The sequence below is a fragment of the Tachyglossus aculeatus genome, chromosome 19 (assembly GCF_015852505.1).
Source record: "Tachyglossus aculeatus isolate mTacAcu1 chromosome 19, mTacAcu1.pri, whole genome shotgun sequence".
NCBI lineage: Eukaryota > Metazoa > Chordata > Mammalia > Monotremata > Tachyglossidae > Tachyglossus > Tachyglossus aculeatus.
In genome coordinates, this window is record NC_052084.1 from 26,734,843 (window position 1) to 26,749,120 (window position 14,278).

General features: G+C 43.7%; 1 non-coding gene across 1 annotated transcript; it reads right to left on the minus strand.

The window, feature by feature from the left end:
* Nucleotides 1-2,440: 2,440 nt before the first annotated feature.
* Nucleotides 2,441-2,578, minus strand: LOC119941096. The gene has a single exon (XR_005455127.1). It is a non-coding gene; the product is annotated as a small nucleolar RNA SNORA7 (small nucleolar RNA).
* Between the last annotated feature and the right edge of the window lie 11,700 nt (nt 2,579-14,278).

Consider the following 14,278-nt stretch of genomic DNA (forward strand, 5'->3'; position numbering starts at 1 on the left):
CAATCCCGGCTCCACCATTTGTCAGCTGAGTGACTTTGGGCAAGTCACTTACCTTCTTTCTTCCTCAGTTACCTCATCTGTAAAATGGGCCTGTGAGTCCCACGAGGGACAACCTGATTACCTTTATCTACCCCAGCATTTAGAACAGTGCTTGGCACATAGTAAACACTTAACAAATAGTATTATTATTATTATTATGTCGAACAGGGTTTGTTTCCAACCTGATGATCGTCTATTCATCCCAGTGCTTAGTACAGTGCATAAGACATAGTAACTGCTTAATAAAGACCACTGTTATTATTTTTATCATTATTATTATAATTATGTACTTTAGCTTTAATTCACCCTGCTTGTCTCCCCTCATTCCATGGCAATTGCCCCCACTAAACTCAACAGGTGTCCAAACACCTGTCATCAGGTCTGCCTGGTTCATCCTCTCAGCCAATGTTCCTTCAAAATTATCCAAGAAAAACCTGGCTAATCATCCAAAATAGGGCCAATCCCCACATGAGATCGCCAAATCCAATTTTCTTCATAATCCAACCTCCCTCATTTCCAATTAGTTTCAGTCGTTGGTTTTCTATTATATTGGCATCCAAAACAGTATGGTATTTTGTTAGCCCTTAAACAAATAAGACTTTTCACTTCTAAACATGAATTTTATAAAAGCAAATTCTCAGTGTCTCACTCTTATCCTCTCTGTTTCTCTCTTTTCATCTTTCCCCACCCCGACTCACTCCCATCTCTGCCATTTCTGTTTTTTGTGTAAAAGCATGTGGGAAGGTAGATTTACTCCCTATCCTTTAACCTTCTCTTCTGCTAGTCCTGCCTTTCTTTGTCTACCGCATCAGCCTCCTCACTGACCTTGCCTCCCATCTCTCCCCACTCCAGTCCATAATTTGCTCTGCTGCCTGTATCAATTTTCGAAAAACAGTTCAGTCTGTTTCTCCCAACTCCTCGAAAACCTCCAGCGACTGCCCATCCACCTCCGCAGCAAATAGAAACTCCTTACCATTGGTTTTTATTCATTCAATCGCCTTGCCCCTTCTATCTAGCCTTGCTGATTTCCTACCATATTCACTCTCCTAATAATAATAATAATAATAATAGCACTTATTAAGCACTTACTATGTGCCAAGCACTGTTCTAAGCACTGGAAAGGTTACAAGGTGATCAGGTTGACCCACGGGGGGCTCACAGTCTTAATCCCCATTTTACAGATGAGGGAACTGAGGCCTAGAGAAGTTAAGTGATTTGCCCAAAGTCACACAGCTGACAATTGGCAGAGCTGGGATTTGAACCCATGACCTCTGACTCCAAAACCTGTGCTCTTTCCACTGAGCCACGCTGCTTCTCTAATGCCAGCCTTCTCACTGTAGCTCAACCTCGTCTATCTCACTGTCAGCCCCTCACCCACATCCTACTTCTGGCCTGAAACTCCTCGTATCTGACAGATGATCATTCTTTCCATCTTCAAAGCCTTACTAAAGTCACAATTTCTCCAAGAGACCTTCCCCGACTAAGCCCTCATTTGGTCTACTGCCTCTCCCTTCTGTGTTGCTTTTACACTTGAATTTCTACCCTTTACTCACCCCACCCTCAGCTCACCGGCACACATGTACACATCTGTCATTTATTTTAATGTTTGTCTCCTCCCCTAGACTGCAAGCTTCCTGTGGGTAGGAAGCATGTCTACCAACTCTGTTATGTTGTAATAATAATAATAACAATTATGGTATGTACTAAGCACTTACTATGTGCCAGGCAGTCTACTAGGCACTGGGGTAGAGACAAGCAAATCAGGTTGAACACAGTCCACATAGGGCTCACAGTCTTAACCTCTGTTTCACAGATAAGGCAACTGAGACCCAGAGATGTTAAGTGACTGCCTGAGGTCACACAGCAGACAAATGGCAGAGCCAGGATTAGAACCCAGGTCCTCTGCTCTAAGGCCTGTGCTCTTTCCACTAGGCCGCTCTGCTTCTGTACCATTCAATCAATCAATAGTATTTATTGAACACTTATAATGTGGAGGGCAATGTACTGAGAACTTGGAAAAGTACAACAGAGTAGGTAGACAGGTTCCCTGTCTACAAGGAGCTTATTGAATAAGCATCTATTTTGAAGCACTGAGGATGGGAATTAATAAGAATGTAAGAAGTAACAGATTAGGGAGTGGTACCTTTTTTTTAAAAAAAAACCCAAAAACTGATTGCCTCCTAGTCTTGTCTTATGCCTTCGAGTCATGTCCAAAGCAAAGCAACACCATGGACACATATCTCCCAGAATGCCCCGCCGTCCATCTGCAATTGTTCTACTTGTATATTCAAAGAGTTTTCTTGGTAAAATTCCAGAAATCGTTTACCATTTCCTCCTTCCATGCAGTAAACTTGAGTCTCCGCCTTCAACTCTCTCCCATGCCACTGCTGCCTGAGTTTTGACTTAAAGCAGATTGCTTTCCGGTCACTAGCTACTGCCCAAGCTAGGAATGGAATGTGTAGCCCTCTGCTTGACTCTCCGTCCCATAGCTGAGACTGGTAGAGTACCAGAAACTCTCCAGGTGCCATCCTGAGAGGGGCAAGCACTGTAGTAGATAAAGTTAATCAGGTAGGACACAGTCCCTGTCTCACATTGGGCTCACACTCTTAATCCCCATTTGTTACAGGTGTGGTAACTGAGGCACAGAGAAGTTAGGTGATTCGCCCAATGTCCCACAGCAGACAAGTGGCGGAGCCAGGATTTTGTTAAGTGCTTACTATGTGCCAGGCACCACACTAAACTCCGGGGTGGATACAAGCGTATTGGGTTGGACACAGTCCCCGTCTCACACAATCTTAATCCCCATTTTACAGGTGAGGGAACTGAGGCCCAGAGAAGTGAAGTGACTGTCAAGCATCACTGACCTTAATGGAGGAGGGTGGAGAGCAGGGATTCTCCAAAGGAAAAGATCAGGGTCAGGAGTTTTGTAGGAAAGGAGACAGAGCAGTAGATGACTGGGGTGGGAGGTGGGGAGAGTTTCTCATTAAATGAATAATGTACAAGATTGTGGCAAGAGGATATGCAAATTGCCACCTGTTACTTTTGAGTCAACCAGTCGCATGCTCTCCGTAATAGTAGGGCACTCCTGATGGAAGCGACGGATGCTCGATTACAAAATCATCTTTCAACAAAAATCATCTCCCCAGCACCGGCCTAGAGATTTTCTGAAGTGCCCATGGTTTTGGTGCTGGCAGTATCACTCCACATCTACGTCAAGAGCATTTAACAATCCTAGCAGCGGGACTCAGTTGAACACAAGCACCGGCAGAATCATGTTTTCATAGCCACAATTAATCCATTGAGTCTCTCCATGTTTATTCATGAACAAAGAAGCAAACAGTTTGTTTGGCTTCTGGCCAGGCTTAGATTTGAAATATCCAACGCATAGAGGGAAATGAGAAAATGTCGGGTGAGAAAGGAGCCTCTTTCATAGTTGCGATGTTATTGGAATGTTATTTCTGAAAATACCACCTTATTTTTTTTTAATGGTATCTGTTAAGCGCTTACTATGTGCCAGGCACTGTACGAAGCACTGGAGTAGATGTAAGGTAATCAGGTTGGACACAGTTCCTGTCCCCCTTGGGGTTCAGAGTCTTAATCTCCATGTTATAGTTGAGGAAACTGAAGCCCAGAGAAGTGAAGTGACTTGCCCAAGGTCACATAGCAATTAAGGGATAATAATAATAATAATAACAATGATATTTGTTAAGACCTTACTATGTGCCAAGTGCTGGGAGACTATTAAGTCCTTACTATGTGTTAAGCACTGTGCTATGCGCTGTGATAGTTACAAGGTAATTCGATAAAACAGCCCACCGAGGTTACTTCATCTAGTCAGTCAGGCAATTGTATTTATTGAGCGTGTATGCAGAGCACTGTACTAGGCGCCGGGGAGAGTATAACAGACACATTTTCTGCCCACAACGAGCTCACAACCTAGAGAGGGAGACAGGCGTTAATAATAAATACATAAAATTATGGATATGTATCTAAGTGCTGAGGGGCTGGGAGACGGGATCATCATCATCATCATCATCATCAATCGTATTTACTGAGCGCTTACTGTGTGCAGAGCACTGTACTAAGCGCTTGGGAAGTACAATTTGGCAACATATAGAGACAGTCCCTACCCAATAGTGGGCTCACTGTCTAAAAGGGGGATGAATCAAGTGAGTGAGTCAGGGCAACTCAGAAGGGAGAGGGAGAAGAGGAAAGGAGGGCTTAGGGGAGGCCACTTGAAGAAGATGTGCCTCCAATAAGGCTTTGAAATGGGGGAGAGTAATTGTCGGATTTGAGGAGGGGGGGGCATTCCAGGTACAGTTAGCATGTGGGTGAGAGGTTGGCAGCGAGATAGCGCTTAAAACAGTGCTTGACTCCAGGTACGCACTTAACTTAGCGTATGCCGTCAAGTCGTTCCCGAACCATGGCGACACCATGGACATATCTCTCCCAGCGGGCCCCACTCTCCATCTGCAATCGTTCTGGTAGTGGATCCAGCGAGTTTTCTTGGTAAAAAACCAGAAGTGGTTTACCGTTACCTCCTTCTGCGCAGTAAACTCGAGTCACTATCCTTGATTCTCTCCCATGCCTCTGCTGCCCAGCACAGGTGAGTTTTGACTTGTAGCAGATTGCCTTCCACTCGCTAGCCACTGGCCAAGCTAGGAATGGAATGGGTAGGCCTCTGCTTGACTCTCCCTTCCATAGCCGAGACTGCTGGAGAACTGGAAAATCTCAAGGTGCCACCCTGAGAGGGAAGCACTTAACTAGTACCATTAAAAAAGGGGGGGCAGGAGGAAGCGATGGGAGCTTGGAAAGCTATGGTGAGCTACGACTCCCTTACACCTTTCGCTTTTATCACATCACATCTCTCAGGCTCTGCCAAGTGCTTTACAGCTATATAAAAGCCATTCCCAGGCTGGTTAGTAACTGCCAAGGATGCAAAGATGGAGCCAGACTAAGGCCTACAGGGAAACGATTAGCCTCAGGGTGGAGATATTATTAAGGAAAGATTTCATTTTGATGGAGTTGCCAACCTTTTAAATTCACTTTTCCCCCATAGAAACTGCAACAGGGGTTTCCTTTAGCAGAATGGTCTGCTATTCTGGGTTTATATAGTTCAATTTTTTGTAAGAGAAGAGAGAGAGAAATAGGGAGATAGAAAGAAAAGGGGGGTGAGAGAAAGAGAGAAAGGGAAAGACTGAGGGAGAGAAAGAGGAAGGGGAAAAGAGGAAGAGAGTAGGAGAGATAGGGAGAAAGATAGAGAGGAAGAGAAAAAAGAGGGACTTAGAAAAAGAGGAAAAAAGAGAAAGGAAAACGATTGAGAAAAAGGTAGAGAGGAAGAGAGATAAACAGAAAGGGAAAGAGGAAGAGAAAAAGAACAAGAGAGAGGAAGAAAGAGAGAAAGGGAGAGAGAGCTTCGCTTCTTTGTTTATCTGCTGTTGTCATTTGTTCAGTGCTTACTATATTCCCAGCATTGTACAAGGCACTGAGGTAGATTCAGGAGACAAGATCATACGCAATCCCTTCCCCCATATGGGGCTCACAGTCTAAGGAGGAAGGAGAGCAGGTATTGAATCCCCATTTTACAGCTGAGAAAATTGGGGCCCAGAGAAGTGAAGTGACTTGCCCGGGATCACACATAAGACGAGTGACAGAGCAGGGATTAGAATGCAGGCCCTCTGACTCCCATGTCATGTATGGGCATGACAGATGAGACCAGCGTGTGACTGAGTTTATAACCCTCGCTGCCTGCCGTCTGTCGTATTCCTTTCATCCTCTTGAATTCCCGACCTCCTGGAAACCTTTGCAGTAAGATAGCTGCTCCATTTCTGTTTTTTGCAAGTGTGGCTGTAATCCCTGGATTTCATTCCTCCTAACTGCACCAAGCTATGCCAGCTATACTATGCTGCTGGTTTCAGTCCATCAAACCATAGTATTTATTGAGCTCTTACTATATGCAGAGCACTGTACTAAGTGCTTGGGAGAGTAGAAGACCGTGGAATTAGGGGACACGTTCCCTGCCCATAACGAGTTTACAGTCTAGAGGGGGGAGACATTAATATAAATAGATAAGCCATTTCAAATATGAAATTTAAAGATATTACTCAATAAATATGATTGAATAAATGAATGAATGGAAGACTATTGTAGGAGATGTGACCTTAATAAGGCTTTGAAGGTGGGGAGAGTGGTGGTCTGGCATATATAGAGGAGGAGGGCGTTCCGGGCTTGGGAGAAGAAGTGGCAAAGGTGTCGGCGGAGAAGGAGATGAGATCGGGACATGGTGAACAAGCTAGGGCTGGAGGAGCGAAGGGTGTGGGCTGGGCTCTAATAGGAGATCAGTGAGGTGAGGTAGAATGAAGCAAGGTGGTTGAGTGCTTTAGAGCCAGTGGTGAGGAGTTTCTGTTGAATATGGAGGTGGATGGGCAACTATTGGAAGCTCTCGAGGAGTGGGGAGACATGGACTGAATACTTTCGTTGAAAAAGGATCCGGCCAGCAAAGTGAAGTATGGACTGAAGTGGGGAGAGACAGGAGGCTGGGAGATCAGTGAGAAGATGGATAGAGTAGTCAAGGCAGAGTAGGATAAGTGCTTGGATCAGTGTGGTAGCAGTTTGGATGGAGAGGAACAGGCCGATTTTAGCAATGTTGTGAAGGTAGAACCGACAGGATTTGATGAGAGATTGAATATGTGGGTGGAATGAGAGAGATGAGTGGAGGACAACTTCAAGGTCATGGGCTTGTGAGACAGGGGAGATAGTGATATGGATGGGAATGTTACAGGGAGGATAGGGTATGGGTGGAAGATAAGGAGTTCAGTTTGGGATATGTTTAGTTTGTGGTGTTGGCGAGCTATCCAGATAGAGATGTTCTGAAGGCAGAAGGAAATGCAGGACTGCAGAGAGGGAGAGAGGTCGGGGCTGGAGATGTAGATTTGGGAATCAACCATGCAGAAATGGTAGTTGAAGCCACGGTGTCTACAGAGCCTTATTGAGGAATATATTAATAATAATAATAGTAACAATGACTGTATTTGTTAAGTGTTTAATATGTGCCAAGATAGTGGGGAAGATACAAGATAATCTGCTCCCACATGGGGCTCACAGTCTAAGTAGGAGGTAGAACAGGCATTGAACTCCCATTTTGCACAAGAGGGAACTGAGGCACAGAGAAGTTAAGTGACTTGCTCGAGGTCACACAGCAGGTCTGTGGTAGAGCTGGGATTAGAACCCAGGTCCTCTGACTCCCAGGCTCGTGCTCTTTCCATTAAGCAACACTGCTTCTCATCTGCTTTGGGTGATGTGAGATGTGGGATGGTCAATCCTGTTAGCTCCGGTTTGATGGTACACAGCAATAGATCCCCAAATTCAGTCCAGAGGTATCCCAAATTCTTCTCCAGATTCTAATACTATGTGCTAAATACTGGGGGATCTCCAAGATAATCAAACTGGACACAGTTTCTGCTCCTCACAGGGATCACAATCTAAGAATGAGGGAGAGCAAGTGTCCTGACCCCATTTTACAGATGAGGAAATTGAGGCCCAGAGAGGTTAAATGACCAATCCAAGGTCACACAGTGGCAGCTTGAGCACAGATCTTTCTTCCAAATCTATGTTCTTTCTTCTAGACCACTGAATACTCACCACTGAAAAATGGTCTTTTTCTCTACAAGTTCTCTGAACCTGGTGTGGACTTACTATTTGCAATGATAATAATAACAAAAATTATGGTACTTAGTAAGCACTTACTATGTACCAAACACTGTTCTGAGGTAGATACAAAGTAGCCAGGTCTGACACAAGGACCAAGGAGATTAAACCCCAATTTAACACTCTTTTCCCAGACTCCCTCTCCTTTCCGCATCACCTATATGCTTTGGATCTGTACGTTTCGAGCCCTTGATATTGCATATCCACATCCTCCACCCCACAGCACTTGTGTCCATTTCTGTACTTTATTTATGTTAATGTCTGCCCCTCTAGACCGTCAGCTCCTTGTGGGCAGGGATTGTCTGCCAACCCTGTTGTCTCAAACTCCCCCAAGCTCCTAGTACAGTGCTCTTCACAAAGTAAGAGCTCAGTAAATACCATTGATTGGTCGAATGAGAGTCCAGGAAAGATTTCTGACTGCCAGTGTACGGCAACCTAGGATGCGTCAACCTCCTCGCTGACGTCATTGAGCCTCTTCCCTCTCCGTTCTCTGCTAGACTCTGCTGCCCAGATTATTTTTCTAAAATACCATTCTGCACGTCTCCCCACTCCTCAAAAATCTCCAGTGGTTGCCCTTCCCTCTCTGTATGAATCAGAAACACCTCACTGTCGGCTTTAATGTTCTTAATCCTCTCTCATCCTCCGACCTCTCCTCACTCTTCTCCCACTACAACCCAGCCCACACATTTTCTTCCTCTACCACCGACTCACCCTGTCTCCATCTCCTTCTCTCGTTGTCACCCACCTGTTCACTCCCAGCTGACCGCTACTCTCCCCATCTTCAAACCCTGCTAAAAATCTCACCTCTTCCAGGAGGTCTTCCCCGTTTAATTTCTCAAAAGGGGAGATGCCTCAGTGACGCTCCTGAGATCCAATAATGCACCTCCATTTCAGGTTGGGGAATGGGTCATGACTGTTGAGGATGCCGGGTTTTCTGACAGGGGCGGGGCTCCCATTAAATGTCGAGGGGCTCCTCTATGGTGGTGTCTCGCACACAGTAAGCGCTCAGTAAATACAATTGAGTGAATGAATGGCGAGCCTGGCCCTTCCGGGTGAAGAGGGAGCCGGCATTAAGCTCAATTGTTCCTTGAAATGTTCAAGTTCATTGAAGCAGCCCAGCCTGGGGGATAGAGTACAGGCTTGGGAGTCAAAAGGACCTGGGTTCTAACCGCGTCTCTGCCTCCTGTCTGCTGTGTGACCTTGGACAAGTCACTTCACTTCTCTGTGCCTCAGTTACCTCATCTGCAAAATCTGTGAGCTCCATGTGGGACAGGGACTGTGTCTGACCCAATTTACTTATATCCACCCCAGTGCTTAGGACAGTGCCTGGCACATAGTAAGTGCTTAACAAGTACCACTATTATTATTATCATTATTATTATTATTATTATTAGCAAGAAGTGTGTCTACTAACTCTGTAGAATCGTTCTCTCCCAAGCATTCTCTGCACACAGGTAAGTGTTCATACATATGAACAAGCAATAAATACGATTGATTGCTTTGTTTGAAGGAAGGTGAGAGAGCTGTGTCAGGGTATCACTAATATAGCTCCCAGTTTTTTCATTGCCAGCAAAATTCCAGGCACTCCCCTTTCAGAAAAGGCTGTTGTTTGGTAAATGATGGATGGTGGGCTTACCGGAGGTTCTGACTTGCCCAGGAGCTGCCAGAACACTCAGAAAATTATCGTCTTTGCTCACAACCGAAAAAACCTAGGAGACAGCAGCAAGCCTTGATCAAACTCCTAGGAATATCTCGATTATTCAATTACCGGCTTTCAGCCCACTGAACCGCAACCCCGCTTTGCTTCGGGAAGCTGGAGGTAAAGGAGGCCTCACACGCCGTTAGCTCCCCTGGGGATCCAAACCCTGAGCTGATTCACGCTTCTAGCAGCAAATACTGTCCGGGCTTTAGCAATCTGGAGCTGAACAATCTGCCTGGGATCAAAGAACTTTGTGACCTCCCCAAATACACATTTCTCCTGAAATGTCTGAAATCCGGATGCCTGGGCAAAGACGATGATGCCATCTAGCATTAATAATAACAGATGAGCCTAGGGCCTGAGACTAATAATAATTACGATACTTGTTAAGCGCTTCACTATGTGCCAAGCAATGCTCTAAACACTGGGGTAGATTCAAGTTTGTCAGGATGGACCTGGTCCCTGTCCCACGGGGGGCTCACAGTCTTAATCCCCCTTTTACAGATGAGCTGACTGAGGCACAGAAAAGTAAAATGACTTTCCCAATCTATCTCCTGTTTGGTATAGAGCAAGGGCTTAGCAAATCTCACCAATTAATTATACAGGACTGAGAACCTGAGAAGCAGCATGTCTCAGTGTATAGATCACAGGCCTGAGAGTCAGAAGGCCATGGGTTCTAATCCCACCTCTGCCACTTGTCTGCTGGGTACCTTGCGAGAGTCACTTCACTTCTGTGAGCCTCAGTTACCTCCTCTGTAAAATGGAGATTAAGAGGGTCAGCCCCATGTGGGACAGGAATTGTGTCCGACCCGATTTGCTTGTATCCATCCCAGCGCTTAGAATAGTGCCTCGCACATAGTAAACACATAACAAATACCACAGTTATTATTATTAAGCAGCACGGTCTAATGGAAGGAGCTTGGGCCTGGGAATCAGAGGACCTGGGTAATAATCCCGGCTCTGCCAATTGTTTGCTGTGTGATCTTGGGCAAGCACTTAACTTCTCTGTGCCTCTTGTTCTCCTACTTAGTCTGTGAAGCTCATGTGGGACACTCGGATCTACCCCATTGCTTAGAGCAGTGTTTGACATATAGTAATACCAAACAATTGCAAATATCACTAGAAAAAAGCCTTTACAAAGAAATTGATAATGTGTTAGTAGATTGCACCGACCCACTCATTCACTGTTCATGTCCCTATTGGGTCCCAAAGTTAACCCCGAGTTCTGAACGACCACAATATGTAAGAGAGAGAGAGAGAGAGAGAGAGAGAGAGAGAGAGAGAGAGAGAGATACGTCTCCGAATAATTGCTCTCGTAGCCCAGGACCCGAAAGCCCAGCAGGAAATTTCAGCCCATCAATCGATGAAATTTATTGAGCACTTGAGAAGCAGTATGGCCTAGTGGGTAGAGCATGGGCCTGACAGTCTGAAGAACCTGGGTTCTAAACCCGGCTCCACCACTCCTCTGCTGTGTGACCTTGGGTAAGTCACTTAATTTCTCTGTACCTCAGTTCCTTCACCTGCAAAATGGGGGTTCAGACTGTGAGCCTTATGTGGGACTGTGTCCAACCTGATTAGCTTGTATCTACCCCAGTGCTTAGAAAAGTGCTTGACACATAGTAAAATTTTAACAAATACCATCATTATCATGATTATTCCAGCTATCAAAATAATCTATCAATTCCTGGTATTTATTGAGCTTCTATTGCATGCAGAGCAGTGAACTTTCAGAGGTTCTAAATCTCTCACAACAGAGTTCTGTATGCCATTAAGATACTCAATAAATTCTAATGAGGATAATAGTGGCAACTAGCATATCCTGAAAGATGACTGTCAAACTTCCTGTTGACTGATTTGCCACAGGGTAAAAATATCTTCAGTGAATGGCTGAGGGGGTGGATAATTTTATAAAAGAAAAAAATTTGTGTCAATCTTTTTTTGTTTTGGTTTAAAAAATAGAATGTTAGTTACTCCTTTCCTACTGCCTGGGGAATGTTTCTTACTCTGTAAAATGGAGATAACAATATTTACCATCCTCCTAAGGGTGTGGGAGGATGATTTATTAAGGTTTAAAGTGCTCTGGGAAGTTGAAAAGCTTTATATAAATGCTAAGTGTTAGTATTTTGCATTATTTTACAGGGTTTCACAGGTGCAGAGGTATGAAAAACTTTTTAGTTACAGTTCACTGTGACAAATATTTAAGTCGGGAAACCAAAATTTTGAGTAACACCAATCCCCACCCACAAAATGTCCTCTCACAACTTTTTCAAACCCTCTTTCGTGGCCCTCCTAAAATGACACCTCTTCCTGGAGATCTTTCCTGATTAATCCCCTCACTGGAGCATGGACTGGGGAGGAAAGAGGCTGAAGGCAGAGAGATCTGTGAGGTGACCTATGCAGTTTAAAGCTTTCAATCAAAATACAATCAAATTCCCATAAATCTATCAATCGTGATTTATAAACTCACAGTTTTAGGTTTGAAAAGTGCTCTTCCAATTCCTTGTGAGGGAATTGACTGTGGTTTTATTTTTGGTTTGGGGTTTTTTGTTTGTTTGTTTTTATGGAACTTATTAAGTGATTGTTATTGTTCTATGTGCTGTATTAAGCAGGGTGTAATCAGTTTTGACAAAGTGGGGCTCACAATCTTAATCCCCATTTTACGGATGAGGTACATGGGGCACAGAGAAGTGAAATGACTTGTCCAAGGTCACACGGCAGACATGTGGCACAGCCGAGATAAGAACCTAGGTCCTTCTAACTCCCAGACTTGGAGGGAATCCACCAGACTTGAGCAGAGACTCATTTTGCAGCGATCAGGCCAAAAATGGGGTTTAAACCTCTCCCTGTCTGAATTGCAGTCCACGTCTCATTCTCAGAGGGGGCTTGAGAAAATGTCGGCCTTCTGACCTCCGTGAAATGTAGTTCCGCAGAAGCCGGAGCTGCAGGGTCCTCTCATAACCTCTTCAGTCCCCTGCGACCAACCTAAATTGGGAAAAATTCTCCACAAAACTCAAAAATCCACTATCGCAGTCTGCAGCAGACTCGTAATCACCTTGCACTGCATTTATTTAAAACCATGCTGTTGGGCTCTGAGTTACTTTAATAAAATTAGATGATAGTGTAGCAACATTCACGATTACATTAGGCAAACCATAAAAACGTTTCATATGCATTTTTCAGAGTTCTGAAATGGATTCTAGGGAAATGGATTCTAGGGCTCTGTAATACAGTAAGCACTCAATAAATTGATTGATTGATTGATTCATTCAATCGTATTTATTGAGCGCTTACTGTGTGCAGGGCACTGTACTAAGTGCTTGGGAAGTACAAGTTGGCAACATATAGAGATGGTCCCTACCCAACAATGGGCTCACAGTCTAGAAGGGGGAGATTGATTGATTGATTGATTGATTTTGTCCTTTAAAGACTGTTTAGAATGGCATTTCCTTGGGTCCCAAGATTGTGTTCCTCATGAATAGCCCAGATTAAGCCGAATTTTACTTTAGGAGAGGAAAGTTGATGTAAACAAGCGTAACTGAATTACCCTTCACCTAGTTTCTCAGAACTTGTGGACATGCATTTTTTTTTACAGTATTTAAGTGCTTACCATGTGGCAGATCTACTGGGATAGATACAAGCTAATCAGATTGGACAGAGTCCATGTCCCACATGTGACTCACGATCTTAATCCCCATTTTGCAGCTGAAGGAATTGAGGGACAGAGAAGTGATTTGCCTGAAGTCACACAGCATACAAGTGGAGGAGTCAGGATTAGAACCCAGGTCCTTCTGACTCCCAGGCACATACTCATTCATTCATTCATTCATTCAATTGTATTTATTGAGCGCTTACTGTGCGCAGAGCAATGTACTAAGCGCTTGGGAAGTACAAGTTGGCAACAACAACAACAACATTCCCCTAAGCTATTTTGCTTCCACACTGCTTTATTCACTTGGGCATGTAATTCTTTATTTTCAGTACTCCAAGATGTTCATTTGTATGTTGTCAATCTTTATTTTGAGCGCTTTAAATTATAAATGCCTGTAGACCTGTAACCATCTTTAGTCTGTAAGCTTCTTTTAGGCAGGGAATATGTTACTTCATTATACTGTACTTCCTAAGGACTTAATGCAGTGCAGTGCACCAAATAGGAGCTCAATAAATACTACTACTACTTCTACTGCTATTACTAATATTCCTGCTATTACTACTGCTACTAATGCCATCATTATTATTACTACTGCTACTACTACTGCTACCTTTGCTACTGCTACTACTCCTACTATTATTAATTATATTATTTAATTATAATTATTAAATCATATTATGGTATATATTACATATCATTATAATAGTATATATTATATATACTTATGTAATAGTGTATTATGCTATTATAGTAGTATATAATAGAATAGCATATTGTATAATACTATTAATAATAATAATAATAGTATTTTTTAAGCGCTTACTTTCTGCCAAGCTCTATTCTGAGCCCTGGGGTAGATGCAAACTAATCAGGTTGTCCCACGTGGGGCTCATAGTCTTAATCCCCATTTTACAGATGAGGTAAGTATTACTGCTATTACTAGTACAATGCATCTTTGCCATAACCTGCAGTACATATACCTCCAGTAGTTTTCCTATTTCTAAGGGAAATTACCAACAGGTGGCTTATTATTTGGAATAGGCAATTGTTCTGAGAACATAAGAGATCCCTTTGATTGGCAGATTTTTAAAGTCTTGCCTTGTGCATAATGTTCTGGATTTACTTTGATGGCCAGTTAGAATGTCTATCTAACTTGACTCCTTTAACTGACCTATGGTATGTTA